The sequence below is a fragment of the Physeter macrocephalus genome, chromosome 7 (assembly GCF_002837175.3).
Source record: "Physeter macrocephalus isolate SW-GA chromosome 7, ASM283717v5, whole genome shotgun sequence".
Taxonomy (NCBI): Eukaryota; Metazoa; Chordata; class Mammalia; order Artiodactyla; family Physeteridae; genus Physeter; species Physeter macrocephalus.
The window spans coordinates 89,128,365-89,152,664 of record NC_041220.1 but is presented as its reverse complement, the minus strand read 5'-3'; positions in this window follow the sequence as shown (position 1 = coordinate 89,152,664).

The following is a 24,300-nucleotide window of genomic DNA, read 5'->3' as shown; positions in this document are numbered from 1 at the left end:
ATGAGGCTTTGCTTACTCCTGTAGAGAAAAGGTGCTTTGAGGGACAGCCCTGATAGAAATTTGTATCTGGTTACAATCTTCTCGACCAACCCACCTACATTCCCTGTTTATGTGAGGAAGCTTACTATGTGCTTACCCTATATTAGTCTGAGATGCATTTTTATCACTTGAAATAAAGAGACATAAATGAGTATAACTGTAAGTACTTTTAGCCAATGAATACTTTGACTCAGGCAAAATATAACATGTTAGAAATTGAAACATTCAACCAAAAGTCTATTTGCTAGCAGTGAAGAGTGAAATTGGTGTTTGATTATACAATTTGGTTAATGACTATAATCCAGGGTATTTTTTTTAGTTAATTATATTTTCCATTTTGTGCATACAGAGATAGAATGAGAGTGTAGACATTGACCTGGAATGCCTGAGGGTCATGGTTTTACATGATATATAAAGGTATCAGTGACAGCCATTGAAGAGAATATAAACTCCACAGGGTGAGCTCTGTACAATCTTTGTCTTGGAATAGTAAGGTAAAAATTTGACCTATGTATAATTGCTCTTTGTGCAATTTTTCAAATTAAAAGTGGGAATAATTATAGTATTTTCAACATTATAAATTATGGAGCAAGATTAAATTAACTATCATGAGAATATTAGTTATTAAGATATTATATTTAACTAGAAATGTATAAAATATAAATTTTTATTGTTTTTGTTTGTTTTGGTTTATTTTACCAGATGGGGAATAATTACTATATGTAAGATTATATTTTTTTGTGTTAACATTGTTCCAGGTTAATTTTTTTTTAAAGCCATTGAAATGAAATATTTGGGGGAAATGTAAAACTTAGGTTGAATGAAATATCGTGACAGTTTAATAAACGTTTGGGAGTAATACTAATTATAATGTAGTAAAAGCAACAAAGAGTTTTTATGTGATTTTTGGCAAACACCCGAGAATTGTTTAGGGAAACTAACTTATAAGTTGCTTATAGTTAAGTCTTTTTACTGTTGTTATGTAAAGTTTTTATTCTTCCCAGAAACAAATACTTAATTTACTATGCATTGAGCATAAATAGTTTTTAATTCTTACTCTTTGTGCTAAGCCTCAGTCAATTCAGATATATCTAGATTTTCTTTAACTAAAACTGACATCTAACAGAGAAGCTGAAATTACAGATATGTGTCATTAGGTGTATGTATTTCTGTGCATTTACTCCTAATTTACATATTTATTTCATTAATATTTCAGTCAAGAATTCCAGTTGAAAAACTGTGACTGGTGCCTGTGGAAAGGAATGAGCAAGCAGGTCTTTCAAAGCTTTATAAAGGCAAAAGTAAACCACATCTCAGTAGAAATTAGTGTTTCAGAGAATTTTTTTTCTCCATTAAATTAGTTGTTTGTTACCTGCTATCAGTATATCTGTGTTTGAAAAAGGCATCTAGCAAAATATCTGGTAGCATTTTCATGAATGAGAGGAAAATATGTGGGAAGTTAATATATTTTAGTAAATTTGAAGATATTTGAACAACTTCACTTTCAAAGAATATTGATAAATGAATCAATGTTCTCTAGTTCTGTTTCCCAAACTGTTTTTTTTATGAAATGAACTCCTTAATTTGCATGCTTGTGACACTATTTAAATACCCATTGGTTAAAAGGCACCAGAAAATTTTAAAATTAAGATATTTTTATGGTAGCATGAAATGAAATAGTGACAAGCTTTTGACTTAGTAATCATCAATGGTTTAATCAGTTTATTGGATAAAAATTTGGCATATGTGTGAAAAGTACAGATAGCACTTGAGTGAGAACATGTAGCTGGTTTGGTAGAGAGCTGACGCAGAACTTTGTGATACCTCAACAGACTATGCTAATGGCTTAAAACAGCTCAACTATGTATGGACTACCTAAAGGCAGAGGCTGTTGTCTCTAGTCTGTTTCTTCTTAGATGCTCAATGCTTCTGTGGCCTTTAGCCTGATTGATTTTTTGCCTGGGAAATAACATCTTGTTACATCCTTCTGCTTCTAAGTTTGCCTTACATCCAGTCATCTCCAAGCTGCCATTAGAAAACAATTATTTATTTATTTATTTATTTATTTATTTTTAATTGAAGTATAGTCCATTTACAATGTCTTATTAGTTTCTGGTATACAGCAAAGTGATTCAGTTACACATATATATATACACATATATAATATTTTTCATATGCTTTTCCATTATTGTTTATTATAGGATATTGAATATACTTCCATGTGCTCTACAGTAGGGCCTTGTTGATTATCTATTTTATATATAGTAGTTTGTATCTGCTAATCCCAAACTCCTAATTTATCTCTCCCTCAAGAAAACAATTTTTAAAACTCAAATTTGATTGTCTCTTTCTTCATCTTAAAACTTTTAAATCTATTAAAATTTCAAATTTTAAATTTGCAAAACAATGAATGTTATACCAATTCCCATTCACCTCTTTTAATTCTTGGTTCCAATGTCAACTTTTCAGTGAAACCTATTCTTTCCATGCTATTTAAAAGAACAAATCGTTCATTTTCACTCTTATCTTATAGTTTTCATTTTACTTATCACCTTGAGCCAAAATAAAACCTACTTATTTACTCTATAATTATTATTTGCTAGTTCCGTCCTGCAGGAATGGCTATTCTCATCAATGTGCGGTTCTTCATCTATTTTATTCACTGGTGTAACCTAGTACCTAGTAACGCTCAACAAATATTATTTCTAATTAAGTTGAGTGGATAAGTTGATTCCTACTGGAGCTTTCATTTAATAATTCTAAAGATGCTTATTTTCTATGTAAAACATGTCTTAAAGAGAATATATAATTTCAATAGCCAAAAAAAGCTGGAGGAGTCCATTTTTCGGTAGAGGAAATATCCACATTAAATTCTAAATTTAAGTTAAAATAAACATAGAAAGTCAGTATTACAGCACATTATTTTTGGCTCCCATAAACATTTTTTGTTCCCAGTCCTTAAATGGATGTTTAGATATAACATAGGAAAGATTATGTATTCCAGACAAAATGGAAGCAACAGCAATACCATGGAATAATGTTTAAAATTATTTTAGATTTTTTCTGCACTAAAAGACTCAGCAGAAAAATTCAATTCTCCAATACTTTTAAGTGTCACTCCAATAAAAATAATCATTTTCCTTCTGAACTATTATAGCTATTTGATAAGATTATTTTGATCTATATCTCATGTACTATACACTGTAGCCTTATGTTTATTCAGGCACATGGCATGTTTCCTGAGAAACCAGGAATTCCCTTAGCTTGGGAATTCCAGCAAAGAAGTCTTTTTAGTAAAAAACATTTACAACAAATGATGACTCTGTCATGTCTTTTTGTTACTTAATTCCCAGAAAAACTCTTTAAGTAAACATAATAAGGTACACCGAGTTCTTTACATTAGAGTCTTGGGGAAGTGGTCATGTGGAAGTTATTTAATATTTCTAATCTTCAGATTTCTAATCTGTAATATAAGGATAAAAGTAGTGTATACCTCATGGCATAGGGGAATAAGTTAACAATTAAAAATTGTTTTAAAGAGAGCCCAGAATCATCAATATTTTTGTTAGCATTATTCTTTCTACCAATACACATTAGAAGTTATAAATATTTACATATCTCAGTAAATAAAATAATTTCTGAATAGTGGGGTTATCTCTGAATGAAATGGAAAAAAAATAAAATCCTGAAGAAGGTGGAAACATCACTAAATCTCTGCACTCTAATCTGTCTGAAGTCAGATTTGTCAAGAGTGTACAAAGGATGACAGTAGAAGTATCTGGTTACTTTTTACTTGATTCCTAGACATGTAATTTGAAAAGACCATGAGCAAATGGGACACATGGGTTTGAATTAAAAATCAAGATTCTAAAATGGGCCTGGTCATTTGTAAAATTTCTAATCACTCTCAGCCTTACTGTCCTCATCTGTAAAATGAAATAGGATTATTAGGCAAATTAAAGGAAAAAAGTAAAAGCTGTTTCTTAATAATGTAGTTCATTTTGTCCTTTCCTTCTCCTTTTTCTCCCTATAAATGAAGCTATTGATCCCACCCCTCTTATATTTCTCCCTCCCCATTTCTAGGATTAAATCAGAATTTTATCAGGAAAGATTTAAGGAAGGCTGTCACAGTATACTTTAGCTAGTTATTTTCATATTTTCAGCATTCTTGTCCAGAACCTACCTTAGAAGAGTTACAACACAAGGAGCTTTAATCTATCATATTAATTTTTCACTTTACATTTATATATTTATTTTTATTGAAGTTTGATTGACAAATAAAATTGTAAGATATTTAAAGTGTACCTCATAATGATTTGATATATATATACATAGTGGAAGGATTCCCTTCATTGAATTAATTAATACATTCATCATCTCACATACCTGCCTTTTTTTTTTTTGGTAAGAACATTTAAGTTCTACTTTCTTATCAAATTTCAAGTATAAAATACAATGTTACCAACTACAGTTACCATATTTTACATTAGATCCTCAGATCTATTCCTCTTATAGCTCAAGGTTTATTCCCTTTTACCAACTTCTCCTGATTCCTCCCACCCCTCAGCCCCTGGTAACAGCTTTTCTACTCCCTCTTTCCATGAATTTAACTTTTTTTCCCCAAATCCCACGTATAAGTGATAGAATGCAGAATTTGTCTTTCTCTGCCTGTCTTATTTCACTAAGTGTAATGTCCTCCAGGTTCTTCCATATTGTCACAAATGGCAAGATTTCCTCCTTCTTTTAATACTGAATAATATAATATTATATATATATATATATATATACACACACGTATATATAAAACATTTTTAAAATCTGCTCATTAGTCGGTGGACACTTAGGCACTTAGGCTGTTTTTCATACCTTGGCTATTGTGAACAATGGTTCAATGAATAAGAGACTGCAGATATCTCTTCAAGACAATGGTTTCGTTTCCTCTGACTATATACCCAGAAGTGAGATTACTCAATCAAATGGTAGTTCTATTTTAATTTTTTGAAGAACCTTCATATTATTTTCCATAGTGGCTATACCAGTTTACATTCCCACCAACAATGTACAAGGGTTCCCTTTTCTCCATATCGTCACCATCATTTATTATCTCTTGTCTTTTTGATAATAACATCCTAACAGATATGAAGTGATATTTATTTATACTTAAAAATATTAAATGAATGCTGACTCTCATCTAATATTGAAGTTTACATAATCTAGGAAAAACTTGCTTTAGATCTCACTTCCACCTATATATAGTTGAAAAACTGGTGGACATTAATATACAAAATCACTCCAAAGCTGTTACAGTGTCTAAAATAATGTAAGTGTATGGACTTTGGAATGTCATAGACTTTAGTTCAAGCACTACATTTGCCACTTCTGACTGATAAATGGCCTCTCTGAAGCTCATATTCCTCATCTGTTGAATGGGAATATTGATGTAAATCATAAATCATAACTATGATGATAATAAATACATGCCTGATATATATTTATAGTAATAATAAGTTCTTTGTAAACAGTTTGATGACTTTTTCTTGAATGAGTGAATGAAGAAATGAATGAATCAGATCTGCCTTGGTGCCTGACATCAAATTTCCATTTTATATCTATTTCTCTTAAGTGGAATAAATTTGTTTTTTCTTCTAAGCTTAGGGCAATATATTGTTCTTGCCAGGTGAAGCCTAGAGAATTCTAGGTCTGCCTACAAAATCTCACTTTTTGCCTGTGATCCTGCTATAAGTTAACAGATTTCCCTGATGATACTGCCACTACATTCTGCCCACTGATCTGAACAGGTATTTTAATCTTTTTTTTTTCTTAATGCGAACTACTTGCTAGCATTAATTCCTTAAGTATGATTTCCTGACATCCACCTTGATTTTGTCCCAGCAGTAATAGTTGGTTTGTCCCCCAGTTCCTGCCTCCCTGAATTTCTACTCATGCCTACTTGTCCTGTTGGAGATAACCAGGTGTTATGGGCTGAATTGCGTCCCCTCCCCAAATTCATTTATTGAAGTCCTTACCCACAGTGAATGTTAGTACATTTGGAGATGGGTTTTTAAGAAGGCAGTTAAGCTAGAATGATGTCATTAGGATAGGCCCTAATCTGATATGACTGGTGTCCTTAGAAGAAGAGGAGATTGGGACACAGACATGCACACAGGGAATGCCATGTGAAAATACAAGAAGTCAAGGAGAGAAGCCTCAGGAGAAACGAACCTTAACAACACCTTGATCTTGGACTTCTAGTCTCTAGAAATCTGAGAAAATATATTTCTGTTGTTTAAGCCATCCAGTCTGTGGTACTTTGTTATGGCAACTCTATCAAACTAAATTGGAGATTACCAGGTAAACAATTGGTGGTAATGGCAAAATTCCATTCAGTATCCACTTCTTTCAACAAACAATATTGTGTCAGAGATGGGACTACCATCTAAGGACAAAAAGAAAATTAAAATATAAATAATATCTTGGTCCTCAGGTCACTTATAGTCCAACCTGGATCAAAAACCAGAACTAAACTGGAAGAATATGCTTTAAGGAAAAAGAAGAGAAAAAAGATGTTAATCACAACCAAATGGCTGAAACTGTTCTCGTGGTTTTACAAAGTTAAAGGTTGTCAATGTGCTTCCAAAAATGTAATCTTCACCTATTACAGACAGTTGCTTTAAACACCTGCATTTTGTGTCTGTTTTTTGTTTGTCTGTTTTTCCTTTTTAAAAGTCTTTAAATTAATCTAAAGTTCTTTAAATATAAAAGGCTAGAACAAATAATATACAGAAAATGTACATTAAATAAATTATAAAGAATTTACCATTCCAGATACACCATAGTCTTTTGGCAAAAGAAGCCTACAGTTGGCATTTTTAGAACAAGTTGGAGTGGGTAACTAACATTATGTGGAAAGTGCAAGACAATTGGCCTAGAATTTTCAAAAATATCAACGTCATGTAAGACAAAAAAAGAGGCTTTTTGGTGAAGCTCTAGACTAAAGGAACTCAAAAGACTTTGCAGTTAAGATGAACATGTGCTCCTTGAATTCTGAAGATAGGGAAAAATACATACTTTTAAATATAGACTGCATATTAGATAATAGTATTGTATTGAGTTATCTCTGTATCATAATTGTACTGCAATTATATAGAAGAATGACCTAGTTCTTGGGCAGTACATGGTGAAATAATGTCAGTATCTGCAACTAAACAAAATCCTTCAGCAAAAAGTATATCTGTGTATATAAATATATATATCCATATACATACACATATATATATATGTATATATGGAGAGAGCAGAGACAGAGAAAGCAAATGTTTAAAAATGTGAAATTAGGGGCTTCCATGGTGGCACAGTGGTTGAGAATCTGCTTGCCAATGCAGGGGACACGGGTTCAAGCCCTGGTCTGGGAGGATCCCACATGCCACGGAGCAACTAGGCCTGTGAGCCACAACTACTGAGCCTGCGCGTCTGAAGCTTTTAACAAGACAGGCCACGACAGTGAGAGGCCCGTGCACCGCGATGAAGAGTGGCCCCCGATCACCGCAACTAGAGAAAGCCCTCGCACAGAAACGAAGACCCAACACAGCCAAAAATAAATAAATAAATAAATAAATAAAATTTTAAATAAATAAATAAAAAATAAAAATGTGAAATTATTGTTGATATTCTATGAAAGCATAGAAAACTAATTTATTAAACACTTTAAGCTTGAGAAAATATTGTAGTCAAGAAATTACCAAGAGGTAAATGTTAATTTAATTTTTGAAAAATTCTCGAATGGATTGTCAAAAAGATAGCCTGTAATAATCTAATAAAAAGTAGTTATCCATTAAACAATCATGATTTGTCTCAATCACTAAAATATGTTATGCTATTTTTACTATATTTTCCGTTGGTAGGGAAATGCCAGAGTCACCTGTTAACTTAAATTCACCAAAACCTTTTGTGGTAGACATGATTTAGTTGGTGAAATATGGGATGTGTAATAAGTGAAGTGCTGGAAGTTAGTACAAACCCAAAAATGCATTATTCTATATTTTTCTCTTCAATGTACCAGTAAATATAACTCTAAATTTAATATTTTACATAATAGAGTTAGTGGTCTCTATGAGAATACTTATTTCTAGAAATCTATATCTTACTTTACCTGTGACAATTAACAAAGAGTAAAAGTACAAGTAGAAAGCAGTTAATTATAATTTTGCTATTCAGCTTTCTTTGCATGTTGGAAAGTTCCAATTACGATGGCTACATGTTGACTAGCTACAAGGAAATCACATTTAACATATGTTTATATTGACCAAAGGACAATTAAAAGGCATTAAAATGACAAACATTGGACATGGCATTATTAACCTGAGCATAAACTGAAAAAAAAATCCATATTCCCACAATTTAAAAATAATTTAAATGCAAAAAACTCTCATGCATTTAAAACCATACTGACTTGAAGCCAATAAAATCCACTCACATGGTAAAAAATAAAGATAATTGGTTATTTATTTTGCAGCTGAATAAATCCTCCTAGATTCCTAGGCAAATAGTAAACTAAGTTTTAACTTATTTAGGAAGGAAGCAAAAATCAATGGTTTGTTCTGTAAATGTCTACTTATAAGAGTGAGGGAATTGAGGCTTAGGGTGATTAAAAAAATGATTAAGGGCACATCTAATTAGGGGTAAAACAGTATTTGGATTCTCCTCTATATGACCTCAATTTCTGTGTTCCTTGTCATTGTACTATGTACCACGCAGCAAGCCATCAATATTCATATTGTAAAGTTTGGACCCTGGTGCAAAACTGTCATGAACTGGAAAGTTCTCAGTTTCTTCATCTTTAAAATGAGGATAATAAATTCCATATTGGAAGATAGTTTATAGAATTAAAAGTCATAATTATTAAGAGTTAAAAGGATACAAAGCAAAGCCTAGCTAAAATAATTTTAAAACTGAAAATGTTCACAATGATGATTATATCCAACACCTTCTTTACACATAAAAGATTCAATTAAATAGTCTTATGATAATTGTTTTCATTCTCAAATACAGTGAAACAAAATGTGCTAGCAAATCTGGAAACAAACAAGTTGAACACCTTGAATGGCACTTCATGCCAACTTAAGCACTGCATTATTTCAATAAATTTTTTTTTAATGTTAGAAATATTTTTCTAAAAGATTTTCAGGATTACTGAATGTAAAAAAAATGTAAAATATGAAATATACACAATACAAATATAAAAAATAATTATCGATAATATGTAATATTAATTACATAAACTAAACACTGTATAGAGATAAAATAATATGAATAAGTATTTAATGATTTAATGAACATGTATGAATATTTATATTATAAAATAATACATATAAAAACAAAAATAGCAACAGGCTAATAGAAAACTGCTTATAAAATTTGGCCAAGTATAAAAATACATCATATGAAACTTTTCCCTTTCTCTCCCTCTTTTCACTTACTCCTATGCCCTAGAATATCATGTAGCACCTTGGCTTTTCTGGATATTTTACCACATTTTGTATTTTCTTTTCTGTGGCTAATCTGGGCCTTTTTTTATTAGTTAACTATCCTCTCACCAGCCTGCCTCTATCAAAGTGTATCAGTACTTTCTATATAATTTCTTTTGCAACTTTGTTTTTAATATTGAGATTCTTTGCCATTCAGAAAAATACTGTATATCTTATAAATTCATGGAACATTTATTTCAGGCAGTGATGTTAGCTGGCTACAAGAGAGTAGAAAATGCAATGTTGACCTTGATCTCATAGGATGACATTTTTCTTGTCCACATTTACTGTATTGTGATACTTTATCGACTACAGTCACTTTAAAAGACCCATTTGTATCCAGATGTGGAGATACTGCTTAGTGTTTTATTATTCTTCCTCCACCAGTAAGGTAGTAAAAACTACATTGACCATATTTTATATATGGGAATTGACAAAAGCCACCTTTAATCAAGTAATTTTACAACAATCACAAAAAGAAAGTATAAATTTCCTAGAAAAAAAGGGTTAATTTTTACCTTTAATTGGTGCATTTAGACCAATTGATATTAACATAGTTGTATTAATATAAACCATATTTGTTACCATGTTCTGTTTGTTGCCCTTTTTCTTTGCTTCTAATTTTGACTCCTAATCTTTTTCTACATTTTGTGATTTTAATTGAGCATTTTATATGATTCAATTTCTTTCCTTTCTTAGCCTATCAATTATATTTCTTTTTTAAAAAAAGTTTTAGTGTTTTCCATAGAGTTTGCAGTATACCTTTACAACAAATTCAAGTCTACTTTCAAATAACCCTGTATTACATCACAGGAAGTGCAAGTACCTTATAATAACAAAATGTTTTTAATTCCTTCCTCTCTTCCCTCATGCCATTGCTGTCATCCATTTCACTTATACACAAGATACAATCATCAAATATATTGTTGCTATTAGCTTTTCAAAAGTAATGTTTACCTGTTAGATCAATTAAGAATTAAAAACATTTTTAAGAAAGTATTTTACCATTACTTATTTCTTTTGTAATACTATTGTTTTCTTTATGTCAATCCTAATTTCTGATATATACCATTTTCCTTCTCTTTAAAGTACCTCTTTTTAACATTTCTTATAAGGCAAATCTACTGGCAAAATAGTCCCTCAAGTTTTGTTTGTCTGAGAAAGTCTTTTTCTCTACTTCAATTCTGAAAGATATTTCCACAAGATACAGAATTCTAGGTTGTTTGTTTGTTTGTTTTTTCTCTCAACACTGTAAATATTTCACCTTATCTTCTTCTTGCTTGCATGGTTTCTGAGGAGAAGTCATATGTGAGTCTTATCTTTGCTCCTCTGTAAGTAGGGTGTTTTATTTCTCCCCTCTGGCTTCTTTCAAAATGTTTTATCTTTGTCTTTGATTTTCTGCAGTTCAAATATGATATATCTAAGTCTAGGCTTTTTGCTCTGTTTTTAGCATTTATTCTGCTTGGTGTTTTCTGAGATTCCTGGATCTGTGGTTTGGGGTTTGGTGTCCAGCATTAATTTGGGGAAATTCAGTCATCATTTCTTCAGATTTTTCTTCTGTTCTTTTTCTCTTCTCATTCTGACATTTCCATTGTGCATATACTTCAGCTTTTCTTAGTTTCACAATGTTCTTGGATATTCTGTTCAGTTCTTTTCAGTCTTTCTCTCTCTGATTCTTTTTCTTCTTTTCTTTTTTCTTTGTCTATCTTTCTCTCTTTTTCTTTTTTTTTTTCAGTTTTAGAAGTTTGTATCTCAAGCTCAGAGATTCTTTCTTCAGCTGTATTCAGTTTACTAATGAGCTCATGGAAGGCATTCTTCCATCAGTGTTGGAGTGTTGGAGTGTTTTTGATCACTAGAATTTCTTTTTGATTCCTTCTTAGAATTTCCCCCTCTCTGCTTACAGTTGCCCATCTTTTTTACATGTTGCTTACTATTTCCATTAAAACTCTTAGCTTATTAATCAAAGTTGGTTTAAATTATCGATCTGATAATTCCAACATTCCAGCCATATCTGAGTCTGGTTCTGACGATTGTTCTTTCTATTCAAACTGTGATTTTCACCTTTTATTACATCTTGTAAATTTTTTGTGAAAGCCTGAAATGATAAAAGAACTCCAGTAAATAGACCTTTAGTACTGTGGTGATAAAGTATGGGGGAGAGGAAGTGTTCTATAGTTCTATGATTAGATTTGTCTTTTATTGACTCTGTACTCCTAAACTATGAACTTCACAAGTGCTTCTCAGTGGGAAGATTAGTCAGAAGGGGTGGAAGTTCAGTACTACCTTTTCCTCATGTGGAAGGCTAAGAGGAGATTGTAGTTGGATATTTCCCTTCCCTTGCGTCAGTTGAGCTGTAATAAATTTCTAATAGGTTACTCTTTAATAAAATAGTTTCTCTTCAGTTCTGTCTTGTTAAGCAAAACATAATGTCCTGGGAATTCCCTGGTGGTCGAGTGGCTAGGACTCCATGCTTCCACTGCTGGGGGATTGGTTTTAATCCCTGGTTGGAGAACTAAGATTCTGCAAGCCCAGCAACAAAGCAAAATAAATAAATAATGATCTGACATCTCAAAATGGTTACTTTTTCCCTCCCCCTGCCAGAAGCATTAGGGGATTTTCCTCTAATATTCACTGTGTGAACCTGATAGGGCTCCTGACCGGGTCCCCCTGGAATTTTTTAACACTCAGACTTTTCCACACTGAGCCTTTGGCAAAGTGTGAATTGCAGGTTAGATTTTTCTGCTCTAGTACTGGAATGTGAAATAAGGAGAAAAGATTACACAGAGTGATACTTTCATCACCAGAGTGCTAACTCTGCATGTAGGAATAATACATGTTAAAATAGTTAAGCCACAGACTCACTAAGTGGAAGATTTGTATTACAATCCTGGTTAAGCTTTTCAGGTTCAATGCTTAGGAATTTCAGTGAATTTTTCCGACAGCCTAATATATATACACCTAAGTGAAAACTAATAATGTTAACATTTCAAAAAATATTTCTTATATTAAATTTTAAGAATATGGATGAGTTTGGTTGAAACAACCTAGACAATTACCTGGGTATTTATTCTTTGATAACGTACATAATTTCTTTTTTTTTTTTTTTTTTTTTTTGTGGTACGTGGGCCCCTCACTTGTGTGGCCTCTCCCGTTGTGGAGCACAGGCTCTGGACGCACAGGCTCAGAGGCCATGGCTCACGGGCCCGGCCGCTCCACGGCGTGTGGGATCCTCCCAGACCAGGGCACGAACCTGTGTCCCCTGCATCAGCAGGCGGACTCTCAACCACTGCACCACCAGGGAATCCCCATAATTTCTCGACTAACTTATTCAGTGTTTTAACTGAGACAAAATATGAATTGATTTCTTTGTGTCTATTGTTTTCCTGGATTGTACCATAATATCATCATTTAATTATAAGAATCATATTCTTACTATTGGTTTACTAGGGCTATTATAGCAAAGCACCATGAACTGAGTGGCTTATAACAGCAGAAATTTATTTTCTCACAGTCCTGGAGGTTGTAAATCAGGAATCAAGGTGTTGGCAGGTCCTGCTCCCTCTGAAATCTATAGAGGAAGAATTTTCCTTTGCATCATCCAGCTTCTGGTAGTCCCAGATGTCTCTTGGTTTGTGTTAGCATAACTCCTTTTTGCCTCCAACTTCACATGGTGTTTTCCATTTGTCTCTTCACAATATCTTCACTCTGTTCATGTCTATTCATCCAAATTTCTCTTTTTTTTTTGCGTTACGCGGGCCTCTCACTGTTGTGGCCTCTCCCGTTGCGGAGCACATGCTCTGGATGCACAGGCTCCGGACGCACAGGCTCAGCAGCCATGGCTCACGGGCCTAGCTGCTCTGTGGCATGTGGGATTTTCAAGGACCGGGGCATGAACCCGTGTCTCCTGCATCGGCAGGCAGACTCTCAACCACTGCGCCACCAGGGAAGCCCCAAATTTCTCATTTTTATAAGGACTTCAGTCACTTTAGATTAGGCTCACCCTTATGACCTCATTTTAACTTAATTACCTCTACAATGACCCTATTTCCAATGAAGGTACCGGGGATTAGGACTTCAATGTGTCTTTTGGGGTGGACTCAATTTATTCCATAATGCTTAGAACTTTTTACTATAATAAAATATTTATTACATTTTTGCTTTCTCAAACTCTGCTAACATAAATCAGAGCATTTTATTTATTTTTTTATTATTGTTTCCCAGAACTACATAAAAATGTACATAATTAAACTCTTAGAGATGGAGGGCTGGCTGACAACTAGGGTTATTTTCTATAGAAAAAAACGTGTTGTGAAAAATCAGCTTAAAAATGTTTTATTTCTATAATGCTGAGTTACATAAAATTTTATTTTGACTAAAAATCTTGGCTGTTTCTTTAGACAGCAAAATCTCAATACTTTCCTAAGCAAGTGCACAATGCAAGAGAGTAAGTAAGTATTTGGTAATGAGGAACTGCAGGAAAAATGTACTCTAAAATATATTTTTTCTTTTCATTATCTGTGAAACTTCACTTATTTCACAGTTCAGTTCAAAATCCTATAACTTAGATTTCACATTCATGATCATTGATCTGTTTGCAGCCTGGGATGCCAACATCCTCTTTAGAATCATTAATATCAGAATATCAATATTCTAAGGGGGAAAAAAAAGCTTTTTATTTCTCTTTTACCTTTGTGATCTAGGAATAGACTGAAATGTAATAAAGAGCAATTGCAAGTAATTAAAAATATGATAATTTCAATTAAACAAAAAAAACCTACCATAGTCATTACAGTGTTATCAACTGTATATGTAAAATATACGTATGTAACTACACATAAAAAGGGGATGCATTTTGTTTGAATTTAATACAGCGTGATGTACTTTTCATATATTCATTTTGTTCTTTACTATAATTCTATCATTAAACATGAAATTGATTTACTATCAAGTGGTACTAATCTCATAAATTTAATTATCCAGTTAAATTCTCCAAAATTTTATTCTTTTATATTTTATTCAGTGGTTAACATCTTACATATTATATACAATCAGTACTACAATAGTTTGTTATCCTATTAGAATATCCTCTTTCTCTCTAAAAGTGTGACTTGACATATTCTAAATGATTAGGCTAAAATGGGAAAAATGTATAAAAACTATCATTTTCTATTAAAATGAACAATTTATATCAGTTGGACATAGCATCATTTAAAAGTTATCACCTATATGTTAGTTCTTCTTAAAAATACATTTGGTCAAAGGAATATTCATTTTGATAAAGAAATAGCATGGCAATGAAAGTCATGAAATGAAATAATGGAAACACTTTGGAATATGTTTCTTATTTTTTTTCCTTGCCTTCTGTGAAATAAAGCTCATGAACAAATTTTGTATATATATTGAAATTTGATTGTGTGTGAGACTCTGTACTACATAAAATACGTAACATTCTGTCACAGTTCAATGCCAGAAAGCTTGTCTTGATGGTCTAAATGAAATAATATATGCCCCCCAAGAGTAACATGTATTTTAAATATATCTTTTAAGTATGTAATAAGTGTGATTTACCGAACTATGTGCAAAGAGAGGGTTTTTTTTAATGTCCTATTTCAAATCAGTCATTTTTCTGATCTTTCTTCGCCAAGGTGATAGAGAAGTTCATTGTCAATTTATTCTTTTTATAACAATCATTTTTAATTATTTCCTATTTTCCCTTTCATCTTAATACCAAAACATTAACAGTATAGTAAAGAGTATGTCACCACTCCTAACCTCCTGCACCCTCCCCCTTTGAAAATTATTTTAGTCCTCTTTATTTAGGAAAGGACTTCAATAACAAAGGCTTATTATCTCTCTTAAAAAGAGAATGTTCCATTCTTTGGGTTAAATCTTTTCAAATCTTCCCTTCACAGTTAAGATAACAAAATTCAAAAACTTATCTGATCTAGCCGTTAACTACCTCTTCCACTTCAACTCAGATCACTCTCCCCTAGCCCACTTGGCTACAAGAGAACTGTCCTTTTTATTCTTGGAAGAGGCTAAATGTATGCTTTTACAATACCTCATTGGAGTATTCTTCTCACTTATATTTGTCTAATAGTGTAGTATATATTCTTGATGTCACACACAGATCCACCCTTTATAGGATGATGCACCCATCCACCAGCCACTGTGGAATTTAGCTGTTAACCCTGGAAAATTGTTCTAAAAGTTGTATGTCACTTTGCCCAGATATGACCAGAAGGTAAATTATCCCTTGCAGGAGGGATAACCTGCGGCCAATGACTGATTGGTATGAGGGTATGAAGTTCAGCCTCCTTGTCTCAAGAGAGAAACAACCCTGTGGTACAATTCATGCTCCAGATGTTCTTGTAGGATCAGGCTGAGAACATACATTTTACCTAGCTCCTTATCCTGACCAATTCTGATTTCCTCCCTTCCTTTTATGTTTTACCCAAAGCACATCCTTGAAAAAACTTTTGCACAAGAATCCTCATCTGAAACACTGCTTGGAGAACATAACCTAAGACAGCTGATACCAGATATAGTCCAAGAAAGTGGACTTTAAGGATGGAATTCCAGATTTGTATAATTTGTTTCCTGGATGGCAATGCCTACCCTATTACAGGGGTTCTGTAGAACAGTGATAGTCCTTGGCATGCTCCTTTTTTGTAAACTACGTCAGTATAAAAGTACAAGAGATGTTCTATCTTGTGCAATGTCTCTGATATTTGAGAAATCTGAGGGAAATAATACCCATAAGGCCCGTGGAATTAGGTGGATACTATTAAGGCCATGGATTTGTATCCATTATTCACAAAATTTAACAAAAATGTGAGAGTCAAAAGGCCTCTTTGAAATTATTCAAAGATATCTTAATTTCCTATAGACAGAGAGCATGGTTACAGCCACCCCACAGGAAGATAACATACTTCTACCCAAAGTGTGGTTTGCTTGTTGAGATCGACCATGCCATACACACACCAAGATTGTATGAAAGATACATTACTCACATAATTGGGCTTTCTGGAGAGAGCAGGACAGCTTTCCAGCAAGTGTAAAGTGTCTTGAGAGAACAGGAAAAGGATACTTGATGGGGATTTTTATGATAATTAGGTGTTGGGATTGGTCATGTGGTTTGAACACCATCAGTACCAATTGAGGGAGGACCCAGGCTTTCTTATCAGATTCTCAGATGTAGGACAGAAAAGGAAAGAGGGAGAGGTTAGGCTTAAAAGATGTCAGCTGTCAAACTTGAAGTAATTGATTCAGACTATTACGGAAACAAAGATGAAAAACTGCACCTTATTGTAAGATTGCCAGACATTCAGAAAAGGTTGCATTTCTTAGACTAGATAACTCTTTCCTGGTAAAGTCAGGGGTCTTGTTTTGTTTTTGTTTTTGTTTTTTTAAATCCAATCAGCTACACTATGTCTTTTGATCTTTTGATTGGAACATTTAGTCCACTGACATTTAAAGTAATTATTGATAGGTACGTACTTATTGCCTTTTTTCTTTTTTTTTACTTTTTTTCTAGTTGTTTCTGTAGGTCTTCCCTACTCTCTTCTTTTGGTTTCCTCGCTTGCAGTTTGATGATTTTCTTTAGTGGTATGCTTGTGTTCCTTTCTCTTTAACTTTTGTGCATCTATTGTAGGATTTTGATTTGTGGCTATTGTGGGGTTCGTACATGTTGACCTATAACTATATATCTATTTGTTTTAAACAGGTAGTCCTTTAAGTTCAAACACATTCTAAAAGATCTACATTTTTTATTTCCTGCTCCCACCCTTTTTGTTTTTGATGTCATATTTTGCCTTCATATTTATCCCTTTACTATTTATTGTAGCTATAGTTGATTTTACAATTTTTGTCTTTTAATCTTCGTACTTATTTAAGCTTACTTAAGTGGTTGATTCTCAGCCTTTACTGTATATTTGCCTTTACTAGTGGGATTTTTCCTTTCCTATAGATACTTCTTGTTATAACATTTTCTCTTCCATTCCTAGAAGACCTTTTAACATTTCTTTAGTGTTGGTTTACTATTAATGAACTCTTTTATCTCTTGCTTGTCTGAGAAGTTATCTCTCCTTCAATTCTAAATAATAATTTGCTGAGTAGAGTATCTTAGGTTGCAGGTTTTTCCCTTTCAGCACTTTCAATATATCATGCCACTCACTTGTGGCCTGCAAAGTTTCTGAAGAAAAATCAGCTGATAACCTTATGGGGGTTCCCTTTTATACTACTCTGTTTTTCTCTTATTGCCTTTATAATTCTCTTTATTTTTAACTTTTTCCATTTTAATTATGGTATGTCTCGGTGTGGGTCTATTTAGGTTCATCTTGTTTAGGATCCTCTGTTCTTCCTGTACCTGAATGTCTGTTCCTTTCTTCAGGATTAGGAAGCTTTCAGCCATAATTTTGTCATATACATTTTTAACCCCCTTCTCTCTTTCTTCTCCTTCTGAGACAATTATAATGAGAATGTTGGTACACTTGATGTTATTCCAAAGATCCCTCAAACTGTTTTTATTTTTATTTTTCAATATTTGCTGTTTTGATTAGGTGATTTCCATTATTCTATCTTCTGGATCACTTATGTGTTCTTCTGTATCACCTAGTCTGCTGTTCATTCCTTCCAGTGTGTTTTTATTTCAGTTATTATATTTTTCATTTCTGACTGATTCTTTTATATGTTATAGTTCCTTGTTAAAATTCTCACTGTGTTCATCTATTCTTTTCCAATTCGGTTAGCAATTTTATTACTAATGCTTTGAATTCTTTATGTCGTAAATTATTTCTGTTTCATTAGTTGTTTTATCAGTGTTTTTTATTTTTTTCATTTAAGACAAATTCCTCTGTCTTCTCATTTTTTCTTATCTTTCTTTTCTCTCTAAAATTAGGTGAAAGATTTACCTCTGGTGGTCCTGAAGAAGTGTCTTTATGTGGGACCATCCTTATTCAGTCTGTGTGTACCCAGTGTCTTTGGTGGAGAGCTGGATTTGATGTGAACACAAGTCATGTCTTTCCTCAGAGTGTGCTGGCAGCTATTACCTTAGTAGGAGGTGGGGCTGGAGATGGAGGGGCTAAGGTCAGAACCAGTTATGACGTGGCATTCCTCTCTGCTCAGAGGCTATCACCACCCTCTTGGGATAGGGTGTCAAGTCCCAACTTGCTGGAGCAGAAGCCCTGAGCTGTCTCAGTTCCCTTTAAGTGTGAGTTCTTTCCCCCGCCCAGCACCAAAACTCTCAGCCCCAGATGAGAGCAGTGCTGGAACAAGAGGGACTGGTGTGGGTATTTAGCAAGGTCAGGGCACAGGGTGTAGAGATCTGGTCTGCCTCTGAAGCACTGCCTGTGCAATCGCCCATAATGGGTGTCCCCTACGTGCTCAGATGCAGCTTAGGGTTTGAGCCACCACAGCATCTGGTGGCCAAGCTTTTTGCTTGGTCTTGCCTCCAGTGTTGAACTGCAATGTGAGACAAGGGGTGCTAGAACATTCACTTGGCTCAGGCTTTGGTATGTGTCAGGGAGGTGGTGGGAAAGCAGTCAGCCAACTGCAAGGTTTCAAGTTTCCCTTTCCTCCCAGCTTTGGGAGCAAGCAAGTATATGTGCACTCCTCAGGAGCAGAGTCCAGAGGCCAGGCTTCCTATAGCCCTTATGTTAATCCCATCAGCCCTCCAACCAGCCCAGGGGGCTTATCTTCCTTTGTGGGACCCCAGGCTAGGGCATCCAATATGTGGCCTGAAACACTCACTCACCAGGGATGGTCTCTGTCCATGCAATCTCCCTTTTCTTCTGAGTCCCCTCCCAGGGGTACCTGATTACTTCTCTTCCTTTCCTACCTGATTCCACATGTATCTTTCTTACAGCCTTTTTTGTACAGGGGTCTTTCTGCTAGTCTCCAGTTAGTTTTCAGTGAGAATCTTTCCACATGTTGATGCATTTTCAATGTGTTCCTGGAGGGTAATGATTTCCACATGCCCTTACTCTGCCGTCTTGATTTGAGTCCAAAAAGAGTCTTTTTGAAAGTACTTTTAAATATAAAGGTCTACAGTAATAATATTGTTATAAGATATGATATTTTTCAAGAACCCCACAATGTTTTAAGCAATCTGTAGTTTACAAAAATCACAGTGGAATTGGAAGTACCAAAAAGAAAAAGAAAGAAAAAAACACAATCAGGTCTGTAATGCCATATAAAAATCTTTATCTGTATATCCTACTAAGACATCACTCCCAAACACTTGCCTAGCTTAGCTACTTTTTCTGATGGGTTTCTTTACATTTGTTAGAGAACAGTCACCACCTACGGTGCTAAATTCAGCCTTTAGATACAGGCTGGCAACTCCCTTTGACTGCCACGTACTTGCAAGAGCAGAATTTGGCCTGCAGTGATTCACATGGATGGGGGCGGGGGGAGGGGTCGGAAAAACAATCTTCAAAGAACTAAAGTGGCCATGAAGCTAAGGCTAAGGAGAGGAAATGGTGAAGGGGATTAAGTGGACTGAAAAAGGGATTTTGTACAGCAGCACTGTGGGATCTCTTACTTACACTTGTTGAACAGTAAGAACATCGCAACCCCCTGGAGTTCCTAAATAGCATCCTTAACTATGAAGTCTGATATCTCAGGCATTCCTTCGGCAAAGGAGTATTGGCTTAAAAGTTGTCAGTCAATAGAAGATACTCTTTAAGGGCCATGAATGACTGACACTGTTTTTTTCTTTTTCACCGTAAAAGAAAAATACCACCTTTGTCCTTCGTTTTGACTAACATCTCATCCAATGTAAAGAGACATAAGAAAGGAAAGAGGGACATAAGGAACCTATTGAGGCTTCCAGTCTCTCCCTGTCTTTTATATGTAGTTAGGAAAGGGGCTCAGATGTGTTCCTATCAAACATCTTCCAGAGAGAGTAGTTCTTATGGAAACCAACCTGAAGAAGTATAATTCTACTTTAGCAGCACCATTTAGAAAAGTGATTCTTTTGAATTTGCAGTGCCACTTTTTAAAGCAGAATAACTTTTTATTCTGTTTGACTTAAAAAAAAAAAACAGGCATCTTATGGAATTTTTTCCAAGTCTTTCAATTTCTTATGTAATATAATAGGAAATATATTGTTTAACTTTTAGTTTAAAAGTGCTTCTTAAACATATCACCCCTTATTATCCAAACAATTCTATGACTACACATTGCTGTACCCACTTATGCTTGAAGAAACTAAAGTTTTGAGAGATTAAGTAACTTTTCTAAATTCACAGCAATCAAACATCAAAACTCAGATTTAAATCTAGGCCTCTAACATCAAATTCTATGTAAGTTCCACTATCATGTACAGTTATATAGAAATATGGTTTTAAAATACTAAGTAACTTTACAATTATGGGAAATATAATCATATTTTTAAAAAAATCAAAATAATGAAATTATTTGCAAGGTTTTGGAATCAGATCTAGAGATACATCCAAGGTTTTCTCCATAAAATAAAAATGAGAAGTTACTTAATCACTTTGAACCTCAGTTGTTTCATACAGCGATAGTACTTATGGAACTATTTATTATCTAACATAGATAGATGTACATACAGCACAAGACAACAGACGTTTTCCCAATAAAGCCCAATAATGTATTTTCAGTAGTTTCCAGGAACTCTTTGAATAATATTAGCTTTAGGATGTTGCCCATCTCCCATCTCCCTCAAAATGAGTTTATTTTTCTTTTTTATGTCACAATAGCCATCTATTCACAGAGAGAACTGCTATACCATTCCTGTGTGATACAGTGTGTTTATGTGTAGAAGATTTAGTATAAGCCAGACACAGAAAGACAAATACCATGATCTCACTTATATGGGGAATGTAAAATAGTCAAATTCATAGAAGTAGAGTAGAAAGGTGGTTGCCAGGTTTGGATGTGAGGAGGGAGATATGAGGAATAGTTGTCAAAGAGTACAACGTTTTAGTTATTCAAGTTGAATAAGCTCTGGACATCTACCATATAACAAGGTGATGATAGTTAACAATACAGTATTGCATACTTAAAATTTGCTAAGAGGATAGATCTCTAGCTGTTTCTTTCATAAATTTAAGTCCTACCAAGAGCTAATTGAGCCCTCTCACTTTCTTTTTACCTTATGTTTTCTACCACGAAGATCCATATTTCCTCATCATTATTCTCTGCCAAAATCACTGATACTTTCATTGATCTTTTTCTCATGGACAATTTTTTATTTCAATTACTGTCAGAGAAGTACCTGACACAGGTAATTCTATTAAGGAAACATTCACGGTATTACCCTTTAAATGCTACTTCACTTTTTTTTTCAGTTTATGCCGACTATTTTCTCCATAGTTGAGAGCATCCACATTTAGCATCTAGGTATTTCATTTGCTACTTAATTTTCCTCAGTGATTCAATTATGAATAGCTCTAGACCAAGTCATCATCCATTTAAAGAGCTTAGGATCTTTCTTACGATCCATCATAAATGGATCTCAAATGGCATATGGATTAAAAAAAAATACACTTCTCTAACTCTGTAAAAATATTTGAGACTACAAGTATCTTATTTGAGATTATAGGAAGCTTGCAAATGTTTTCTTGCAAGGATATTATGCAGCTATGGACAGTTAATACTTATTAGTGAGTTCGTTTGGAAAGACCATGAGGGAATGGATGCTCATGGATGCTTTTTGATTGCTATTACTGGGGAATTTTTTTTCATGTGGAATATGAACTCCTTGGAGAGGAATGAAGGTGAAGCTTCTGCTAAGGAGTCTGAGCAAAGAAGCAGCAGTATTATGTGTTTACTTATTGAAAGAACATTTATTGAGTGCCTACTGTGTTAAAGGCAGTTCTGATGGGCACAAATGTGATAAAACCAAAATTGTTTCATTATTAAATGAAGGATCAATTAAATTCTTTTAAAAAGTAATTATGAGAAATGACTTGGTAAAAGTGGAAAAGAATTGACTATGCAGTGGACTCTTGAACAACACAGGTTTGAACCGTGGGTCCACGTACACACAGAGTTTTTTCCCCAAATACATACTACAGTACTACATGATCAGCAGTTGGTTGAATCTGTGGATGTTGAAATGCAAATATGAGGGCCAACTGTAAAGTTATATGTGGATTTTAGACTCTGTCAGCATTCTTAACCCCCATGTTGTTCAAGGATCAACTGTATCTATATCTATATCAATATCTACAATCTATCTGTAAACTAAATCGCTCAAACATGGCCAGTTAATTTGGCTACATAAGAGAAACAAGTTAATTTTAAAAGAAAGGATTAAAGTCGGATGTAATATAATGAGTATTAGAATTACTTTTTGTATGATGCACATCCTCTTGGAGAAATTAGAGTCAGTTTTGGGATAGCTGAGTAAGGACTTAACGGATAAATTGAATTCTTTGGAGAGCAGAGTAAATCTAGGTGTCACTATGACATTGTAGAAATTTGTCTGATGAAGATACTCTTGGTATTACCAGGCAGATTTTTCCTTTTTGTGTGTTTCATCATCGATGTTCATTTCTTAGTTGTACATGTAATACATATGCCTTCCACAGTAATTTTCATTAATTAATATACCAAATATCTTACATCTCAAGATTTTTTTTTTTCCTCTTGGATATACAAACAGATAAATACACATAGAGAACAAACACACACACACAGTTTGGGTTTAATAGGACGGTTCATAATTCTATTATATCCTGTTTGAGGAAACCTTTAAAATGTCAGAATTCTACTTTCAACCACAGCCCCACAAGTAAGCAAAGAAATGAGATAAATAAGAGAAAATGAAAAATTGAGAAAATAATATTTTATCCTTTTCAGATCTCTGTTTGGAATGCCAATCAGAGTCTTCCTGGTGAGCTGGAATGGAGTACATTGAACACTGGGTCATATTTATGCCTCACAATGAATAAACATAAGGTTCCTCATCCATTTTACCACTCCTAGTCCCCCATATAAACTTTGAGAAAACTGAAAGACAAAAAGCAAACAAACAAAAACAAAACAAACAAACAAAAAAACAAAAAACACCCCAGATATGACAGAGCAGAACACTCTTCTCATATGAAAGTGAGATCTAGCTCTTTACTGTTTGGTGGCATGGAGGAAAGAAGAGAGTGAGAGCTGTCAAGACTGCCTCAAATGGAAAGGGCATAGGTCAGCTGTTCTTTTCTGAAGAATGGATGCAGTGAGGATAGCAACATCAGAGAGGCTTCTATCTACATGCATGACATCTTACCATACCGCAAGCAAACCAAATCACAATTATGACTAAATATTTGCCCTAGACTATGACCAGCAATATTATTATACCTTGCTTTTAAGAGGGAATCATGTGGGAAAGAATAGAGAACATAGCTAAATTCCTCTTTTACTTTCTGTGAACTATAGTATCGTTTTCATTTTTTACACCTACAAATTAAAAAAAGAAAAGTGTGTTTAGGCTGAAAGTTTCTTTTTCATATGCTTATTTCTACTTTTATTTTTTCAATTTTTAAGGATTTTAAAAATTTGTAAGTGTTCTTAAATTATTCATGTAACAAATATAATTTAAGACCTCTCCTGCAAGCTTTTATCATGTGCTAGATATTTGTGCTTCATATATAGGAATGTATCAAAGAACAAAATAGATACAATGTACTAGTGCAGTTTACAGTTTTGTAAGAAAAAACAAATAATAAACCACACATATAATAAATAAGTAGCTTTTATTATGTTTACAAGA